The 21211-nt window shown below is 36.8% G+C and overlaps 1 pseudogene; it reads right to left on the bottom strand.

Moving 5' to 3' along the window:
• Positions 1 to 21211, bottom strand: part of LOC120128262 — a 22426-nt pseudogene extending 1215 nt beyond the window's left edge.

Here is a 21211-nt window from a genome sequence, read left to right as displayed (position 1 = left end):
ATACCCTGTAGTGCTCCTTCTGATGTCGACATTTCCGGCTAAGTCAACATCTACATAGCCTGTCAGTATCATATCTCCACCTTTGAAACAAAGTGCTTTGTTTTGGTACCCCGAAGATATCTGAGGATCCATTTGACTGCTTCCCAGTGTACCTTGCCCGGATTATTCATGTACCTGCTAACAGCTCCCACTGCATGAGCAATATCTGGTCTGGTACAAACCATGGCATACATCAGACTTCCAATTGATGAGGCATACGGCACCTTCACCATGTGTGCACGTTCTTCCTCCGTCTTTGGTGATTGGTCTTTGGAGAGTCTGAAATGAACACCTAAAGGTGTACTTACTGGTTTAGCATCTTGCATGTTGAACCTGGAGAGTACTTTGTTGATGTACTCAGCCTGCGATAACATCAAAGTCCCCGACTTTGTGTCTCTCTTGATCCTCATCCCAAGAATCTGCTTTGCAGCGCCCAGATCCTTCATAGCAAACTGCTTCGACAATTTTTGCTTCAAGTTTATGATCTCTTTCATGTTTGAGCCTGCAACGAGCATGTCATCAACGTACAACAATAAAATAATGAAACTATTGTCGAACCTCTTGATGTAGCAACAATGATCTGCTTGGCATCTGGTAAAACCACTGCTACTCATGAAACTATCGAACTTCTTGTACCACTGTCTAGGAGCTTGTTTTAAACCATACAAGCTCTTCTTCAGCCTGCATACCATGTTTTTCTTTCCTGCCTCTATGAAGCCTTCTGGCTGCCTCATATAGATCTCTTCCTCCAAATCACCATGAAGGAAAGCTGTCTTTACATCTAACTGCTCGAGATGTAAATTCTCCGCAGCTACAATTTTCAACACCAGTCTGATTGTAGACAGTTTACGACTGGAGAGAAAATTTCATTGTAGTCAATACCTTCTTTTTGCTGAAAACCTTTGACAACCAATCTTGCTTTGTAGCGTTTTCTCCCATCATGTTCTTCTTTGATCCTGTAAATCCACTTGTTATGGAGCGCTTTCTTGCCTGGTGGTAATTCAGCTAATTCCCACGTCTGATTTGACATAAGCGAGTCCATCTCATCTTTCATGGAAGACTCCCACTTGACTGAATCCTCCACCTGCATTGCTTCATCATAGCACTCTGGTTCACCATTGTCAGTCAGCAACAAATAGTGCAAAGAAGGCGAATACCGTTGGGTTGGTTTAGGAATTCTGGAGGAGCGTCTCAGTTCTGGTGTATGTGGTTCTTCTTGAACTGCTTCAGGATTGATCTGAACATCATTTCCAGAAATATCCTCGAACTCAGCAAATTCCTTTGTTTCAGCTTCGGTATTACTTGATTCTGCGGTTGACCTATCTTGTACATCACATTTCATTGAAAATGACGTCTCTGCTTCTGATGATTTTTCGATTTTCGTAGTCCCAAAACCGGTAACCGAACTCATCACCACCGTAACCAACAAAGACGCATTTGTTGGACTTGGCATCAAGTTTACTTCTTTCAGCAGAGTTTATGTGTACATAAGAAATACAACCAAACACTCTTAAGTGTGAAAGGTTTATTTCTTTCTTGCTCCAAACTTCCTCTGGTATTCTGCCATCCAAAGGAACTGAGGGCCCACGGTTGATCAAGTAAGCTGCAGTGTTGATTGCTTCAGCCCATAGAAATTTGGGCAAGCCGGCATGTATCCTCATACTTCTGGCACGTTCATTCAGAGTTCTGTTCATGCGCTCTGCTACACCATTATGTTGCGGTGTCTTGGGAACTGTTGTCTCCATCTTGATCCCATTGTTTGCGCAGAAATCTCTGAATCTACTGTCTCTGTACTCTCCTCCATTGTCAGACCTCAACCGCTTGACTTTCAAACCAGTCTCATTTTCCACCATGGCCTTCCATTTTCTGAAGATATCGAAGACTTCTGATTTCTTCTTCAGAAAATAAACCCACACCTTCCTTGTTGAATCATCGATGAAGGTGACATAATATAGTGAGCCTGCAAGAGATGGAACTGGGGATGGTCCCCATACATCAGTATGAACCAATTCTAACCTTTCTGCCTTGGGTGTCTTGCCAATCTTTGCAAAACTGACTTTCTTTTGTTTGCCAAAGATGCAATCCTCGCATAGTCCGACATCTACATTTTTTAGATCCGGCAGCTTCCCTTTTGACAAAAGTGTCTTCATCCCTTTCTCGCTCATATGGCCAAGCCTTTGGTGCCATAGGTTTGATTTTCCATCAGCATCTGCTACTGCAATGATATTCTCTAAATTTGAGGTTACATAGAGAGTACCAGTCTTCTTACCACGAGCAATGACGAGTGCTCCTTTGGTAATCTTCCATTCACAGCCTGAAAAGGTTGTGCTATATCCTTCTCCATCAAGCTGTCCAACAGAAATCAGATTTCTTTTGAGGCCAGGAATATGTCTCACTCCTGTCAGCTTCCAGGTGGTCTGGTTTGGCAACTTTAGTCGGATGTCTCCTTTTCCGACGATCTTTAAGGTTTCATCATCAGCAAGATGAACCTTCCCAAAATCACCACTGACATAGTTCTCCATGATTTCTCGACATGGGGTGGAGTGGAAAGATGCCCCTGAATCCAAGATCCATGATTCAATCGGACTGTTGACGCTTAAAATCATGGCATCACCTGTCTCCTCCGTCATGTTGGCAGATTCCTGTGCGCCGGTATTTTTCTTCGGTGCTCGGCAATCTCTTTTGAAGTGACCCTTTTTGCCGCAATTATAACAGGTAAAATCTTTATTTCCTGTTCTTGATTTGCCCCTTCTAGATTTTGATCTGCCACGATTTGAATTTCTTTCTGAAGTTCTCCCTCTAGACTCCGTGTGTAAGGCTGAGGAGGTTGATGCTTCACCCGATTCTCTTCGTCGAATTTCTTCACTCAATACCAGATCTCGAACATCGTCGAATTTTAATTTGCTGTTTCCCGACGAACTGCTGACTGCTGTAACAGTAGCATTCCAACTGTCTGGTAGAGATGATAAGAGAATTAAAGCTCGAACTTCATCATCGAACTCAATTTCCACTGAACTCAACTGGGTTGTGATTGTGTTGAGTTCATTTAGGTGTTGTGCCACCGATGCCCCTTCCGCCATCCGCAAATTGAATAATCGCCTCATCAAATGAACTTTGTTTGAGGCCGATGGCTTCTCGTACATACTGGAGAGAGCCGCCATAAGACCCGCCGTGGTCTTTTCCTTTGCTATGTTAAAAGCAACATTGCGGGATAACGTCAGTCGGATAACTCCGAGGGCTTGTCTGTCGAGAAGAGCCCAATCTTCATCCTTCATGCCCTCTGGTTGCTTTCCTGAGAGAGGTTGATATAGATTTTCTGGTACAAAAAATCTTCAATCTGCATCTTCCAAAAGCCAAAGTCCGCACCATCGAACTTTTCAATTTTCACCTTCCCTTCGTCTGCAGCCATCGCTCCCACTCGAATCTGGCTTCGTTTGGATCGTTTCTGACAATTCTTGCGAATCACCGTGTATTAGAACACCACCGTCGACAAACTCGTATCGCCGACCGAATTTCACTATTCACGAAATTCACTATTCACGTGAATAGTAATGAATAGTAACCTCGCAGAAAATTTGACAAAATTCACAACCAAAAGCTCTGATTACCAGTTGTTAGGAAAATAAACCGAGTACAAGTAATTTCCCTTTAACCAGATTAGTGAGAATGCGAAATAAAAGCGGAAAAAATAATACCCGAAAATTGATAACGGAGTTCAGCCAATTGTGCTTACGTCTCCGGGCTGCTGCAGATCTTTTACTAAGAGAGAAAATTTACAGGTGTTTACAAAACACTCACTACTCACAAGAAAGCTCTCTAGTATAGGAAGAAAGAAATGTTTTGGGATGATTTTGAAGCTAAATGGGTAAGGGTATTTATAGTAGAAACTTAGGGACTAATCTTTGAAAATACCCTAAAGTGCAATGACTAAAGTGAATTTTACCCATTCCTATTTTCAACAAACATCTACCAAAATTTTACCAAACTTTGAAAAACATTTTTCAAAGAAACATTTACCAAACTTTGAAAAAACATTTTCCAAAGTTGGTTACCAAACTTTGAAACTTTTAACATCGAGCTCGTAAGATTACTTCGTAGAAACTCAATTCTTCACCTTCATGTAGGTAAAGCTCTGCTAGTCTAATATGCAGCTCATTTCCCTAAACGAAAAATACCCAAGCTTACATGAACGATCAACAAGAGAAGATGCACAATGAGTTGGTTCTAAGAGCAGACAGACTGGGAACAAGGACCTGAATGACTTAAAAATTCAATATACCCATGTTCAGGCCTGATTCGGAGGAACATAAAGGTTATGGGAAAGAGAGAGTACCTCCTCTGCAAAAAGTTCTTCCAGTACGCCGTTTATTTGCCGATCCTCTGCAACCATGGCCAATGCCATACTGACTAGCTCGTTTGATAAGACGTAATCACTAATCTTTGACATGGACAATAAATTTTTAGTCCTCGGGTCTAGTATTTCACTAATTATTACTAATCTATCAGAAGATTGTTGCATTTCCCCAATCCAAGAACCTCGGGAGAAACTTCCTCTTTGACCTCGGGTAACCATAGCTTCTCTGAATGGAAGACGCTTAGCCTGCGAAAAACAAAATATTCGAACTTATTTCGAGAAAGACAAACCAGAAGTCGACATCTGAACTCTGAAGAATAGGCATGTAATATGCTACCAAGGCTCACAAGTATGCTAGCTTTTGTGGATTATAGTAAGTCGTTAAAAATATGCTTATAATTTGGTGAGAAGGACCAAGGGGTTCACAAAGATCTGTGCCATAACAACACAAAGGTAAGCTTTTTCTACCACGTAAGTAGAAAAAGTACGGACTTAAAAGATCAAAACTGAAAGCACCTGAATATCACGAATCAATAGTAATGTGGCAAGAGATCTGGAATCAGCTTGAATGGCTGAATCTTCCACAGATTCATCGGCCAGAATTAGGATCTGTAGAGACCATAAAAACATGATGAGAAACTAGAAACAGAAAAAGAAACCCTGAAACTTGTCTCTTCAATCATCATCTATCCTAGTTCAGAAGGACAAGGGTGTAAATGACCTGCAATATGTTAAATGCCATACATAGAAAGTCCTAATATCTTTGAATGTTCAATGTCCAACATTCATCTAAAAACATACTGTCATGGGAAATCTGCAATGTGGCTGCCAATGCCATGCCTTCTAAATTTACCATAATTATTAACTGAAAATCTTGTTATCATAAATATACCATTGATAAAGATACTTACTGAATCAAACGATTCCAATGGAAGACTTTCTAGGTGACGTCATATAACGGCATTACCTTCACGATGAACCAGCTATATGTTAACCAGTCTACTGAGGTCCAGACCACCTTCATCAAGCTTCCTTTCCCTCTCACTTTCAACTACCTCATTGAACATCCAGAGCTCTGATCCAGGAGCTAGGAAGGCATCCAAAACCTAAACAAACAATGACCAGCATACATCCATTATATTATAATACAACAAAGAACTAAATGTGATCTATTTTGTGCATCAAAAGTAAAAACATGGGGTAAATCTTGCAATGTGAAGATTTGTTGGAATTAACAGCTGATGTTGAATGACAATTTGCACGGTGGGAACATCATCCTCGATTCCTCATAACATTACCATAATTATGTCTTCCATATCCCGTCGCCAACCACAAAGAAGTATTTTTTCCATCAACTTTGGGACAATTAAGTCTCTGGGTAAACTCCCTCTCCATACCTGCAGCATTCAAACCGAAGAGAAACAGGATTAGGAGCTTCAATTAGAAAGAACGTACCACAATCATATCATCAACGTCTCTCCTCCATCCACAAAGTAGAATCTTCTGGGGCTTTCTTGCTGGTCGAGCAATGTGCATGAATGATGCTCCATTGACCTGAATGACCAAATTGATTATATTTTTGTAAGTTGTTTTAACTATGGTATGCCCCATTCATTAAATTTCATCATCGGCATCACCCTGTGGTTACAAACCATATCAGCTCCTTTTTTCATGAATCACAACCTAAATGTCGTCCAGGCCCTTTAGGTTCCTAAAATATCTTAATTAGTTTTTTAGATTAGACTGAGAGAAAGAGAAATATCAATAGGCAATTCTCTCCAGTTTTTGGTCCAAGTTCTTTACTAATTTCTTGTGCCATCATTGACAGTGTTGACTGCAGAACATAGTGATGGCAGCAAAATAAAATTAGCGGAAGGATATAACTCGAAGTCTTACTATAGATAAAAGGCAGAAAACAAATTTATCGTAAACCTGCAGTTTCCTTCATAAAGTGTGCCATAAATTTAAAAATGGCACTTTAGATTGAGACAATTTTATAGAACAACCTCAAAACTGCCTGAAAACCTTATAACGAAAAACTATGCTACTATTCTGGCCAAGTTACATGAAGGCTTTCTTTCTTATACTTATCTGTTTCTGTCTTTAATATTTATTTAATTGATTTCTCCAACTTGCGAGCTTCAACGCAGCCTGACTTGAATAAGGCAACGTAACGGAAGGAAAATGGATAATGATAGCAAGAACAATTTTGCATCAAGGAAAAGAAAAAAGCAAAATGAAATCACCGTAGGCAGTGCGCTTGGAGCATAGGTGTCATCATCTTCTGCTATAACAAGAACTTCGTCTCCTTCTTGCAGAATATATGAGTCCTCAGATTCAGGATTATTTTACCCCCTCGGGAAGCCACTTTGACTCCACAAGGAATAGCATCTGGAAAACTAATCAATACATCCTCAAATTGCATACCATCCAATTGCGGCCATCTTTTTATGTAGAATTCACAATTTTCAAAGCCAAGGATATCTTCCCATATCTGTCAGTATCACTCCACAATTACTAAAGATGTAACTGATAGGGCCACTAAATAACATAATAACCAGAGAAATTTAGTCCAAAAAGAACAACAAGGAATGTCACACTACAAATTGAAGAAGCCAACCTGTGCAAGTCCTGGCTGCCTTGCACATTGAATCATCAAGCGTCCGATAACATCATGAGCTACAACAGTTTCAACAAGTTCTCCGCCAACAAGTTTAACCAAAACCTCATTGTCAAGATCACTTAGTTCCACAACAATATGTCCTCTTAGACCTTCCTTTACTCCAGTCAAACTTAAGACCGTTCTCAAAGCACGGGCATCACTCTGCATTACATCATGAACAAGAGTCAGCAATCATCATCTAACTAACAACATCAGATTAACACATTTGCAGAGACCTGGTCAGCATTTCCATCTTCAGCAAGGACAACGATTGCACGGGCCTTGGAAACAGAAACCTGAAAGAATGGGCATGTTAGCATGACAATTAATGGCCCCAGTATGTACAAATGCTTTTAGCATTAAATAACTTCAACCAGCAAAAAAAATATTCCCAGATCATGTAGCACAAATGCATGGATGAAATTAAATCAACATGAAGGTGCAGCAATGCTCATTGAGCACAAATTAAACTTACAGCGATGTTTCCTCGACTACATTAGGTGATTCAGATTTATATTTTTAGATATCTTTAAACAAGGTTGATCCTATTAAATCTGATAGTGAGCAATTTTAGCAGAGGGTAACTTATTTTGACATATTAAACCATACTTTTTCAGGTCGGTCAGAATTAGAGGGCTTCCACTTCTGCAAATCACAGATGTCCCTCTGAAATCAAACTCCATTTTAGCAATATCGAGCTCCATCTCCTCCTTGTCCCGTTCAGCCATTACTACCACAGTTCCACCACCCAAACTCTCATTAGCTATGGCTAGTTGATTGAGCAAAGAACCCTGCATTGACAACAAAACAAGCAAAAATGTAGGGAACAACAGCCTAAAAACCTATCACACATACTGATATTTAGTCTAAAACTTATAAAGGTACTCGTAAATTATCAAAGTGGAATACAGCATTTTTTTAAAGACTGTATAAAAATGCCAAACCCTCTTCTTGCGAATTCAGATGGATAATTTCATACCAAATATTAAATCATGCAGTAAGCCTCGGATCATACATACAGTATAAGCGAACACAAATTCAAATGTGTATATGATCTAGAACAAGAATAAACAAAGAAAACAAGAAAATCATTTAATGGTCCTAAAAAATTTACTTCTTCAACCAACTTCATTTACCTTGTATTATCAATATGTACGTAGCCATAAAAAATGTAAAATATTCATCACAAGGTGAAAAATGAAAATACACGTAATGGTTCTAATGCTAGAAAGATCGGCCTTTATTTAGGAGGAAAGGGATTATATGGTAGGTAGTTCCCATTAATCAATAAGCACAAACTTAATAAACCAAACCCCAAGGAGAGTCATAACCACGGATAAATAGTTGACTGAAAAGTTTACCAATTTATCACTCCACCCAAGAACTAGAGTGTGGTTTTGCTCAACAACCTCGCTTCTTCCTTTTCTCAATGAATCGAGCTTCTCAGAAATTGCATCAGAAACAAGCCCGAGCATCATTGCAAATATAAGCATCCCGCCGAAGCTTATTGAAACAGAAACTAATCTGGGACCCATACCTTCAGAGTTGGCATGGTTACCTGAATCAGCAACATAAGTTCAAGATAACCAAAGGCAATCTGCTAGGCTATCATCAGTGACGCCAAAGAGAGCCAACCCTCCGAGACAAATAAGCAGTAGAGTTGCAATCAATAAAGCAAGTGGCTTAGCATATGAATGTACTGATAAAACATCTACCCTATACTCAAGTTGCTTATTAAGAGAAACTTTTTCAGAAGAATTATCTGAGGATCTCAACTTAGAGATATAGTCAATGTACTTGAAAAGAGAGATAGGCACGGATAACAGTGCAATCGAGATAGTCAGAGCAAGAATCTTTAATCCTTTACTGGAAAGATGATCACTCTCTTGGGATATAGAAATACTATCTAAAGGGTCAAACATATTGCAAGCTTGTAATCTAAGATTCATAGACGAAATTTGGCCCTGCAAGCAAAAAAAAAAATCTATTTAGCCAGTATTAAGTAACTATTATTATAGATACTAAACGTAGATTTAGTATACATTCAAAAAAAAGTATTCATGAGAACATAAGACAACTTATCATCATTTTTCCCTTAGTTCAAAGAAATGAATCATGAGTCCTCTCAGATGCAGAAAGCTAAAGTTCCATGTACTTTTTAATTGTCAAAGGAAAAGGAAAAAACACATACCGGTTGTCGCAACCGTTTTTCGGTTGGGTCCCGGAATTGGGTTTCGACTTGAAAAATATGGATTGAAGTCGCCACCGATCATTTATTTAAAACAAATGGGTTGATCGGATACCCTATTTCTTACCTGATCTGCGTCTTTCCAAAGATGTGTCGGGTTCGGGAGTCGGTTACGGTCAAGGAAGGATTAGCACCTTTAAACCGTCCTTTCGGTACTACGTAATTTCCAGTTGTCTTTGATTAAGAAAATTGCAATTTAAATTAAAAGATAAAATTTGATCCGAATTACTTACCCTTAATGAGTTTACGGAAATACCCTTAAAAATAAGATTTTAAAAGAAAATAATAATAATAAAAGAAAGTAACAAAACTAAAGAGTAAACCAAGGAAATAAATGAAACCAATAATAATAAACATAAAATAATTGGATGAAAAAAAATGAAATTGAATAAAATAAAATAAATGAAGATAAAATATATATACAAAAAAGAATAAAAAATGTAAAGTGTTTTTTAAAAAGAAAAATAATAATAAGAGTAAAGAAATTAAAAATATAATGAAAATAAATAAATAGTATAAATAAAATAATAAAAAATATATATATAAAAATAAAAAAAATGTATGTATAATATAATATAATACTAAATAGTAATAATAATAATAAATAAATAATAAATATATATATATATATAATATTAACTAAAAAAATAGTAATCATAGAAATATAAAATAAAATAAAGTAAGAATATATATATATATAACGTTAGGAAAATATAGTAAAAAAACATAGTAAATAAGTAAACATAGATAAAAAATAATATATATATATATAATAATAGGAAAATAATATAACGCAAAGAAAAATGAAAAAAAAATATAATAAATAATTAAATAAATAAAATATAATTAAATATATACATATAAATAATAAGGGTTAAATTAAAATAAAAAATAAATTAGGGGTCAAAATTAAAAGCCAATCGAAGAAAAAAACGACAAAACACGCGGATCCACTCGACCCGTTTATAAAAATCCGAATAGTTTTTCAAAAATACAAGCCTCGGGGACTAGATCTTGAAAACGCCCCCGTTCATCGGCCAAAAACACTTCTCTCAGTTTTCTTTCGAAATCAAAACACAACAAAGGTAAGGAAAAATAACATGCGAATGTATGAACTTTACCTTTCAAAATATAAATGCTTCGAAAAATGGCTACGAGTTGCTTGTAATTTTTTGCTTGGTATTTCGTATATCCTCCTCCGAATGTGTTACAATTGTGAGTTACAATGACTATTTATAATGCTTGTGGATCTTATCTTTAGGAGTTTAAATAATATTATAACTCTATCCTATTTTTAGGAGTTTGAATCCTAGCAAAATTCTATCCTATTTTTAGGAGTTTGAATCCTAGTAGGACAAAAAGGTGTGTTGACAGCTACCCCTCTTTGCCCATAGTCGTGTAACGGATAGGGCAAAGATTAAAAGACACACTTTTCGTTCAGTGGAGTTGAAAATAGACTCTTATGTTTCAATAACTCCCTGTCGAATTGAGTTACAGATGACTCCTCCATTGTGAAGTCGAGTTCATATTGAAATGATATGAAATTGAAGCCGTAGTTCGGAATTTGAATCAGCACGTGGCTTCTCGTTGCCCTTCGGTCTTCTTCTCAGTTTAAAGACCTTGGATCGGAATCGAACTCAAAAATCTTCATTGACAGATAGTTTTTTCTTGACTTAAGCTATGCTGCTTGAAAATGGTTGCTTGTCACTCAGGCACGGCTAACCCAGGTCCTCTTATCGACTTGAAAACCTCGACTGCAACCGGAAAGTAGTGCGATTGATGTGTCATCGAGTTGAATGGAATCGAACTCGACAATTTTGATGGCAGATAACCCTTCTAGCCTTGAGTTATGCTGTAAATGATGTGCCTTGGAGCTGAGCGTAGTCGAACTCGAAGGTCTCTGTTGACAGATAATCCTTCTTTGAGTTGGATATCCCTCGTCGTGAAGTTGAAATCCAATCTAAATATGGATGATGCTTGTGTGCACGATTCCCTTCGTCGTGAAGTTGAAACCGCAGGTGGCCCCTTCGTCGTGAAGTTGAGCCTGGAATTGGATATCCTTCGTCGTGAAGTTGAAATCCAAGTAAGTAGCATTGTTCTGAGTCCAATATCCTCCGTCGTGAAGTTGAAATTGGCTCTGGAATCGGGAAATTGTTTGTTGACAACCAGCTGTCCCTTCGTTGTGAAGTCGAACTTGTGTTGTCTCGAGTCCAATATCCTTTATTGTGAAGTTGAAATTGGCTCCGAAATTGGGAAATTATTTGTTGACAACCAGCGGTCCCTTCGTCGTGAAGTTGAACTTGCGTTGTCTCGAGTCCAATATCCTTCGCTGTGAAGTTGAAATTGGCTCTGAAATTGGGAAGTTGTTTATTGACAACCAGCGGTCCCTTCGTCGTGAAGTTGAACTTGCGTTGTCTGGAGTCCAATATCTTTCGTTGTGAAGTTGAAATTGGCTCTGAAATTGAGAAGTTGTTTGTCGACAACCAACGGTCCCTTCATCGTGAAGTTGAACTTGCGTTGTCTGGAGTCCAATATCCTTCGCTGTGAAGTTGAAATTGGCTCCAAAATTGAGAAATTGTTTGTTGACAACCAGCGGTCCCTTCGTCGTGAAGTTGAACTTGCGTTGTCTGGAGTCCAATATCTTTCGCTGTGAAGTTGAAATTGGCTCTGAAATTGGGAAATTGTTTATTGACAACTAGCGGTCCCTTCGTCGTGAAGTTGAACTTGCGTTGTCTGGAGTCCAATATCCTTTGTTGTGAAGTTGAAATTGGCTCTGAAATTGAGAAGTTGTTTGTTAACAACCAGCGGTCCCTTCGTTGTGAAGCTGAGCTTGTGTTGTCTAGAGTCCAATATCCTTCGCTGTGAAGTTGAAATTGGCTCTGAATTTGGGAAGTTGTTTGTTGACAACCAGTCGTCCCTTCGTTGTGAAGTTGAACTTGTGTTGTCTCGAGTGGCACGATATCCTCCGTCGTGGAGTTGAAATCGTGGATAGCCACTTCGTTGTGAAATCCAAATATTGTATGTTGCGGGTGGACACAATTCCTTTCGCCGTGAAGTTGAAACCGTGGAGACCCCTTTATTGTGAAGTTTGACTTCGAGCTAGATATCCTTCGTCGTGAAGTTGAAATCCACTCTCGAGCAAATTGTGTTGTTTCGAGAGAAACTTTCAATCTGTCGAGTTGGTTGAAGTGTAGCTTCTTGCTGCTGAGTTAAGCAACCAACATGAATCTTTAAAGGTGTTTTTGAATCGAGTATCATTCGTCTTGAAGTTGAAACTTGACTCTAAAAGCTGCAAAAAATTATGTATGTGGAAAACGATAAATATGATGCTCTAAAATGTATGCATAAGATGCATGTAACATGAATTGGTTATATTTTATCTCCTGAAAAAGCTCTGATAATTTGCATTAGGATGTTGAATCCCCAAATGATACCCCAATATCCAAAAATACCCCAATATTTGATGTTGAATCTCCAAAGATGCCCCAAATGTTCCTCATTTCTTGCTTTAGCATTGATTTTAAGCATGAGTTTTGTGTCTAAGAGTCACATATCATTTACCAAGATCCACTCTAGAGAGACTGTCTTGTTTGAAAAAAAATATTTTTCTTTCTCTTTTATTTTCAAAGTTCTGAAAATATCAATAAAGAGTTTCGAAAAATGTTTAATCAAAAAGTTTTGAAAATATTGTCTCTTTCACGGTTTTACAATTTAGATGAATCATAAAACTAGAGTTCATTGGATATCAAATATTTAATTACAATGTTAATCCTTCAATAAATTATAGCTATTTGACACGTGCCAAGATCAAAGCTATCTTTGGGAAATGGTTAAGTAAGGAAAGGATAAAAAGGTCTCAGGTTATTGTGTTTGGTCAAAGGTTTGGCATTTGATGCTCAAAGGTTTGGCATTTGATGCTCAAATGTTTGATGGGATAGCTTGCATGCTCCTCTACTAGAAGTGTTCTCCGACTCCCAACTTTCATAGTCACATTTGGATTGTGCGATGCCTTATCAAGGAATTTGTGTGATCGCCTCAGTTGCACAATTTTTATATTCGAGCCGGCTTTTCAGGTTTTCAACTCGAATCCTCCTTTGGTTTCAAGACGTTATTTAGGATTTACGTCTTGAACCCCCCTTTGTTATTTTTCTCTACCATGCATTAATTACATTGTTTTTTGCAAACAAAGATTAATCCTGATGGGCGGGATGAAATCTGAAGATATTCTCTTTTGTTTAGAAATCCATGTATGATTAGAAGGGACTTTTAAGGCACGTAATGTAGGCCAGGGTTCATGGTTATGAAAAAAAGGATAAATATGCCCAAACAAGTGTTTCAGGGTGTTGAACCAAGGATCAATTCATTTTGATGCCTTCAATCTTGCTCAAAATATTTCTCTCTCTTGATACTCTATGATCTTCGAGTGAAGTGATTCAGTGATTCAGGAATGATTGTGCTTGATCAATCTCATAGTTTGAAGCTTGATGTACCATTTGTCTTTAGGGAATCTTTGCATGTGCTTTTTTGTCCCTTTTTCTTTTTGATTTTTGTTCTTTCTTTTTTTCTTCTTTTTTGCTTCTTTTCTTTTTTGTTTTTTCCCTTTTTGTTCTGATTGAATCTTCGCATTTGGCATTTGGTTCACCTTTTGGTATCTCATCTGAATCAATGTCTTTGCTCATGTGAGCATATTTCTTCCACCTTGCCCCCCAGTGTGGAGGGTGATCCTTGGTTAGGGTTGAATTAGAAGAAAAATACTACAGGCTCAAAAGGGGACACAAGGGATATATGTTTTCTCCTGTTGTGAATGGATAAAGAAAGAAAGTCGTTCATCATTTCATACATGTAAATCTTCACAGAAGAGGTATCCCCAAGGGGATAGATTTTCAAGATTAATTCTATTCACATGAAAACAGTGTAATTAATGTATGATAGAATTATTTCGAATGAATTCTTCTTCTTTTTTCCCAGATGCTTCAAGTTGATTCTTTAGAAGAATGCTCATGTTAAAATGAACAACTCAATGCCTTGGGTTTTAATGGTAAGAAATGTTATTTTTGAGTCTAAAAAAGACAGTGGTGTGATCTTATTGACTCAAAGAAAGGTATGAGTGTATCAAAAAGATAAAGGCAATGTTCAAGAATTTCAAAAGGAGGTAATGTCAAAATTTCGTCTTTTGGTAATGACCACGAGTTATTTTGGGCAAAGAATTAATGTATTTTATTCTGGGGTTTGAGACAGGGTAAGAAAGGTCTGATCTTTCCATATGTCAAAAATCTATAATTCTTGAAGAATTAAAAGAATCATTAATTTATTTAATATTCGAAGAACTAAATATTAAAATTTGTTCAATTGCTCCACCTTAGAAAGCAGCATAAATTCAATCATTTAAAAGATTAAGCAAACATGAAAGATCAAAGACGTGTTCAAACAAAACAATCCTCTAAGTACAAATGGTATATGCCATGCCCCCTTCTTCGGCAAGCGCCTTACAGTTTTCAGAGGAATGTTTGGGGCTTCTTATGTGGTAACAGCTAACAGTTTCAACATCGTAGCCCTTAGGATATGAGGATTCTTTTCTTAGATCATCCTCGCAGGCTTTGTCCTACAATCAGCTGATCATGCTCCCACTGTATTGTTTTCAGTTTGTTTCTTTTGATGTTACAATCTTGCTTCCATGTGGTGTCATGTGGTTAAAACCACTTCATCGAATCCTCCATAAAGAAATTTCATGTTTATGAAAATGCTTAAAAATGAAATGTAGATGCACAACGCAAAATGAAAAAAATGCATGAAATGTTCGAGGCATTAATCCAGAAAAATGCCCATTATTATAAATAATCCTTATTTCGACAAAAATGTTTTATCTTGTAAGAGACATAAAAAAAATCAAATGTACATTTGGACTAAATCCTCTAGACCCCGAACAATTTCCAGCAAGTTAACAAGTCTTCTGTTTTCATCTGTCACTGGTTGTATGCCTTGTTGGACCACTCCAGCTTCCCTTGCCAGGCCGTGTAGATGGCAAGCTGCCTTTTGTACTTGATCCAGGAAATCTCGGATGACTGCGTCTCTGGCCTTCACCCTTTGTTGTACTTGCTCCCAACGGAATCGCCACTGCAAACCCCCGTCGAAGGGCACTATCTGAAGTTCACTCGCTTGCTTTTTGAAGCTATTGTTTTACCATCTTTCTCATGTTGTTTCTCCAGATCAGCCATTTGGATTCTCAGGCATTGGATTCTCAGGAGTTATCCTTGACTTTATCTTGGTACCCCTTTCTCAAGTCTTCAAGCTCAAAATAGACTCTTTTCTGCTCCCTTTCCAGTTTGTCTGCTCTATCTTTATGAGAATCGGTATCTAGTTTCCATTGATAACGTTCAGCTTCAAGTTCCTTAACCATCTATTTCAGCTCATTATTCACAGCTTCAAACTCTGCCTTGACTATCTCAAGTTCAGAAGGGACAGACCTGAGATGTTCCTCCATGGTCCGGGTGTCTTCACAGTCTGGCTTCATGATGCTATCATTCTTTCTCAATCTTCGCCACTCCATATAATCCGGAGTAAGTATATCTCTGGCAGCCACGACATCCATTCGGGATACTTTCTTCCATGACTCGGCTGCCTCTTTGATCCTCTTCTTATAATTATCACCGTTATACACAAACTCTGATGTAGATAATCCGTATGTTGCTGGGATAAACTGACGTGCCCCATACTGTCTAAGTGCCAACAACGGAGCATACCCAACTACACCCCAAAGTCCAAGTAAGGTCATAGTATCAGAATCCCTAAATCGGAAAATAACGTCACTGAGGAACAACCAGGGGGCTCTCCAAGTAATATCCCGGTCCTGAAAATGAGTGAAGACCTTCATCCATTCTTCATTCGAAGCGCCTTCATGCCATTTCATAGTGATGAACTCTCCCAATGGTGAATAGGTAGTGCTGAATCGGTGGTAGGCAACCCCGTTAGTCTTCCAGAAGTGGTTGTGAATCCATACTTGAAGGAGCTGAACACATCCAATGAACCTTCCTCCACCAGTTCTTCTGCAATGATTAAGAGACCGAAAGGTCTTGGCTAAGATGGTCGGAGCTGGGTTGACTCTCCTTGGAAGTTGTTCAAATAGTTCTATTACAGCTACGTCAATGCACCCTAAGGTCTTCAGAAAGATAATCAAACCGTATAGACCCAGTGCAAAAAGATCTATAGTCTTCCATTCATCAGGGTGGTTCTTCATTAGTTGTTTTATATGGATCCACTCGATTCTTTCCCCGCTACCTTTGTGTCGGAGTCGATCAGTCACTCACTTTTCATCAACCCCTGTAATCTTGGCCAGTTCGTTCTTAAAGTGCAGTAGTGTGGTATACTCTTCGATAGTGGACACCATGTCCTCCCGGTTAAAGGTGAAGAAACTATATCCCGGGTTCCAGAATTGAATCAGTGCTCGGAGCAGGGGCTCATCAGTCTTGACATGAAGTAAGAGGGCAATATCACCATATCGTTGGCTGAACTTCTGCTTTCTGTTATTCTTCCAACTGTACCAAATATTTCGTAACTCTTGGACATCATTCTGTTTCAGGCTGACAGAGGCATAGCTAACCAGCTCTGACAGGTAGTTCCCCTGAAAATTGTCTCCTTTCTCTTTCTGAGTCATCTCAGACCATAGTCGTGCCTCGGTGTTTTTAATCTTTTGTATTACAACACCTTTGTCTATTAATTCAGATTATTTTGTGTATATAACAAACGCTTTTTAAGGATCAATAGCCTCTTGTTATGATGCAAATGCTAAAAAAATAAACACAAAGGCAGAAATGTTAGTAAAATAAATAAATAAATAAATAAATGACGAAAGGAAAAAAAAACATTGTTAAGGTAAAAATATCCTAGGTTTCGGAAATATGGTTTTGGGGTAGGCTCTAATTCTCCATGGTCTCTCAGTTTAGGTTCTAAAAACAGTACTCGAGTTCTCCTTGTCGGTGCCCCATTGGGCTTGTTGGTGCCCCCTTGGGCTTGCCAGACCCTTAGTCCTAAACCCATCACAGGCTTGTGTGGACTAAGTTAAACTCGAGGGGACACATTCCCTTATGCCCGCACGGTGAATAAATTCACACAAAGACATAAGGTATATGAATCCCGAAGGCTACTTTCTAGGCCCGCACGGTGAATAAATTCACACGAAGGCGTCGCTTTCACCCCCACTTAAAGCAGGGTTTGGAGCTCGGGTTTAGAGCCTTAGATGAAAAATCTTTAAGGGCTGAAATCATTAAAAAACGGTCAGTACAACTATTTACTCGAAAATATAATCAAAAGTAAGTAATAAGGATCGAAATGTTACCGTAAAATTTAAAATTACCCTTTTCATTAAAAAGACAATTGTAAATTACCTTAGCCTGACTCACTTACCTGTCTCCACAGCGGAGTCGCCAAGCTGTCGCAACCGTCTTTCGGTTGGGCCCGGAATTGGGCTTTGACTTGAAAAATGTGGATTGGAGTCGCCACCGATCATTTATTTAAAACAAATGGGTTGATCGGATACCCTATTTCTTACTTGATCTGCGTCTTTCCAAAGATGTGTCGGGTTCGGGAGTCAGTTACGGTCAAGGAAAGATTAGCACCCTTGAACCGTCCTTTCGGTACTACGTAATTTCCAGTTGTCTTTAATTAAGAAAATTGCAAGTTAAATTAAAAGGTAAAATTTGATCTGAATTACTTACCCTTAATGAGTTTACGGAAATACCCTTAAAAAATAAGATTTTAAAAGAAAATAATAATAATAAAAGAAAATAACAAAACTAAAGAATAAACCAAGGAAATAAATGAAACCAATAATAATAAACATAAAATAATTTGATGAAAAAAAATAAAATTGAATAAAATAAATAAATGAAGATAAAATATATATACAAAAAGAATAAAAAAAGGTAAAGTGTTTTTTTAAAAAGAAAAATAATAATAAGAGCAAAGAAACTAAAAATATAATGAAAATAAATAAATAGTATAAATAAAATAATAAATAAATATATATATATATATAAATGTATGTATAATAATAAAATATAATATAATAATAAATAAATGAAAAATAAATATACATATAATATTAACTAAAAAATAAATAAACATATAATAAAATACTAAATAGTAATAATAATAATAAATAAATGAAAAATAAATATACATATAATATTAACTAAATATAGTAATCGTAGAAATATAAAATAAAATAAAGTAAGAATATATATATATAACGTTAGGAAAATATAGTAAAAAAACATAGTAAATAAGTAAACATAGATAAAAAATAATAATATAATATATATATATATATAATAATAAGAAAATAATATAATATAATGCAAAGAAAAATGAAAAAAAAGTATAATAAATAAATAAATTAAATATAATTAAATATAATTAAATATATACATATATACATATAAATAATAAGGGTTAAATTAAAATAAAAAAAAAATGAATTAGAGGTCAAAATTAAAAGCCATTCGAAGAAAAAAAACGACAAAACACGCGGATCCACACGACCCGTTTATAAAAATCCGAATAGTTTTTCAAAAACACAAGCCTCGGGGACTAGATCTACAAAAATAGATTTCGAAAACGCCCCCGTTCATCGGCCAAAAACACTTCTCTCAGTTTTCTTTCGAAATCAAAACACAGCAAAGATAAGGAAAAATAACATGCGAATGTATGAACTTTACCTTTTAAAATATAAATGCTTCGAAAAATTGCTACGAGTTGCTTGTAATTTTTTGCTTGGTATTTCGTATATCCTCCTCCGAATGTATTACAATTGTGAGTTACAATGACTATTTATAATGTTTGTGGATCCTATCTTTAGGAGTTTGAATCCTAGCAAAATTCTATCATATTTTTAGGAGTTTGAATCCTAGTAAGACGAAAATGTGTGTTGACACCAGTAATTGTGTATAATTAGAAACCAAACTTTATATGAGATAAATTAGTTTAAATGTGTAATATATTTAATATACTTTCTTATATATAACCAGAAGCAAAATACAAACGAAGAAAATAATAATCAAACATAATTTCACTTAACAGTGTTTACAAAATGAATCATTATTGTCATGGAAGCTAAAGTAGAGAGAAGCTCTGTTTTGAAAATCGGACCGGACCGGTCGATTCAATCGGGAACTGTTGCCTAGTCAGGTTTTAATCTAAACCGGTTGAACCGCTACTAATGAACCGTCCAGAACCGCTGAACCGTTCGAATCGGACCGGTTGAAAACCGGGAAAAAACAAGAAATTTTTTTTAAAAAAAAAAAAATTAAACCAAACGTCGTTTGTTAAACGAGTCAATTCGAACTCGAGTATTGCTAAGCTCAACTCGAACTTAAAAACTTTAAAAGTAAGCTCAACTACACTCAAACTCACAAGTTAAAAATTATCAAGTTCAACTCGAACTCGAAATATAATATTGAAACTTGAACTCAAAAAGGCTTGAATTAAAAAAAAATTAGAAGCTCAATTGAAGCCTAAAATTCGAGCTTGATTGAAGTGAAAGAATAGTTCACTCAATGCTCACCAAAAAGCTCCATGATTTTGAATGTCAAATTACCTTTATTATTTATAGAAGTTAGTTGTGATGCTCTTCTATGTTTCTTAGCAATGTGAGATTATTTTGTTCTCATATTTTTACTCTTTAGACTTTTGGGATGCTCTTATATGTTTTTTAGCCATGTGGGATTGTTTTTAAAAAAAAAATTAAACCAAACAATATTATTTTGTTATGATTTTTAACTCCAAATTTATTTTTTAATTATAGTTATATAATTATATTTATTATTTAATATGTTTTACCTTAAATATTATGTTGTAATTAATTTGAATCATTTTGTTTCACTTGATTTTATGGTTTTTAATTTATATATGTTATAACTTGCTTTGAATATGACTTGTGATATAAAAAATTATTTTTTATTAAATATTTTTGATATTTTTATTTAAATTTTTAAATAATTATGACATCGTCCGGTTCTTCCGACCGGTCGGACCGATTCAACCGGTTGAATTAGTGAACCGATAACATGACCGGTTCGTTAACTGGTCCGGTTCTGAAAACCAGAAGTCAGCAGCTGAAAAAGAAAAAAAGGCAAACTTTTTGGAGAGAAATAACTCCAGTTAATTAAGCAACTTAAAAGCACGAACATTCAACTGAGCATAAAATATGATCAGCTTTATAGCGAAATGCAGCATAAATGTTGAATCTACCTGCATGTCAATGACTTGGTTATGTAAAGAGAAATTCTTGTGAAATAAAGAACCAAAAGCTGTGATTAAAATCTGCAAAACAAAGTAAACAAAAACCATCAAAATATCAGCAAAACGAATTATGAAGTAAGAACTTCGGAGAGATAAAGTGGGAAAGAAAGCAAAAGGCATACATACAGCTAATGAGAAGGTCATCTGCCACCGGATTTTGACCCGTTGACTCAAAACTCGAATACCAATTTCACCGACAGTCGTTTTCTCACCGGAAACGGCCCGTTTCTGTTCCAAAACGGGACCGTCCCCTTGTTGTTTCGGCGTTTTCTCGCTCCTTTGAGTAAAGTCAACTCTGCGACGAAGCCTACCGTACTTGGGGTACCCATAGGCGGCGATATCGGAGGAAGAAACTCCAGGGAACGTTGACTTTCCGGGGGGCTTCCAATCGGGAGGAGAATGGCGGGGGTGTCTTGGGATAGTGGAGAACTTGCGGGGTAACTTGGGGATTGTGGAGAGTGAGAAGTGGAGTGGATGAAGGAAGGTGAAGGGAAGAACCAGTCCCTGCTGGAGGAAGGAGATGATGATTCTGAATCAAGGGACATGTGGAAATGTTTGAAACTTTGTAGATTTTTGAAAATAATGTTAGTGAAGTCTTTAACTTTGGGTACAA

Source organism: Hibiscus syriacus, unplaced genomic scaffold (assembly GCF_006381635.1).
Source record: "Hibiscus syriacus cultivar Baekdansim isolate YM2019G1 unplaced genomic scaffold, ASM638163v2 tig00110478_pilon, whole genome shotgun sequence".
NCBI lineage: Eukaryota > Viridiplantae > Streptophyta > Magnoliopsida > Malvales > Malvaceae > Hibiscus > Hibiscus syriacus.
The sequence above is the reverse complement of the archived record's forward strand: the minus strand, read 5'-3'. Positions and strand labels throughout refer to the sequence as shown.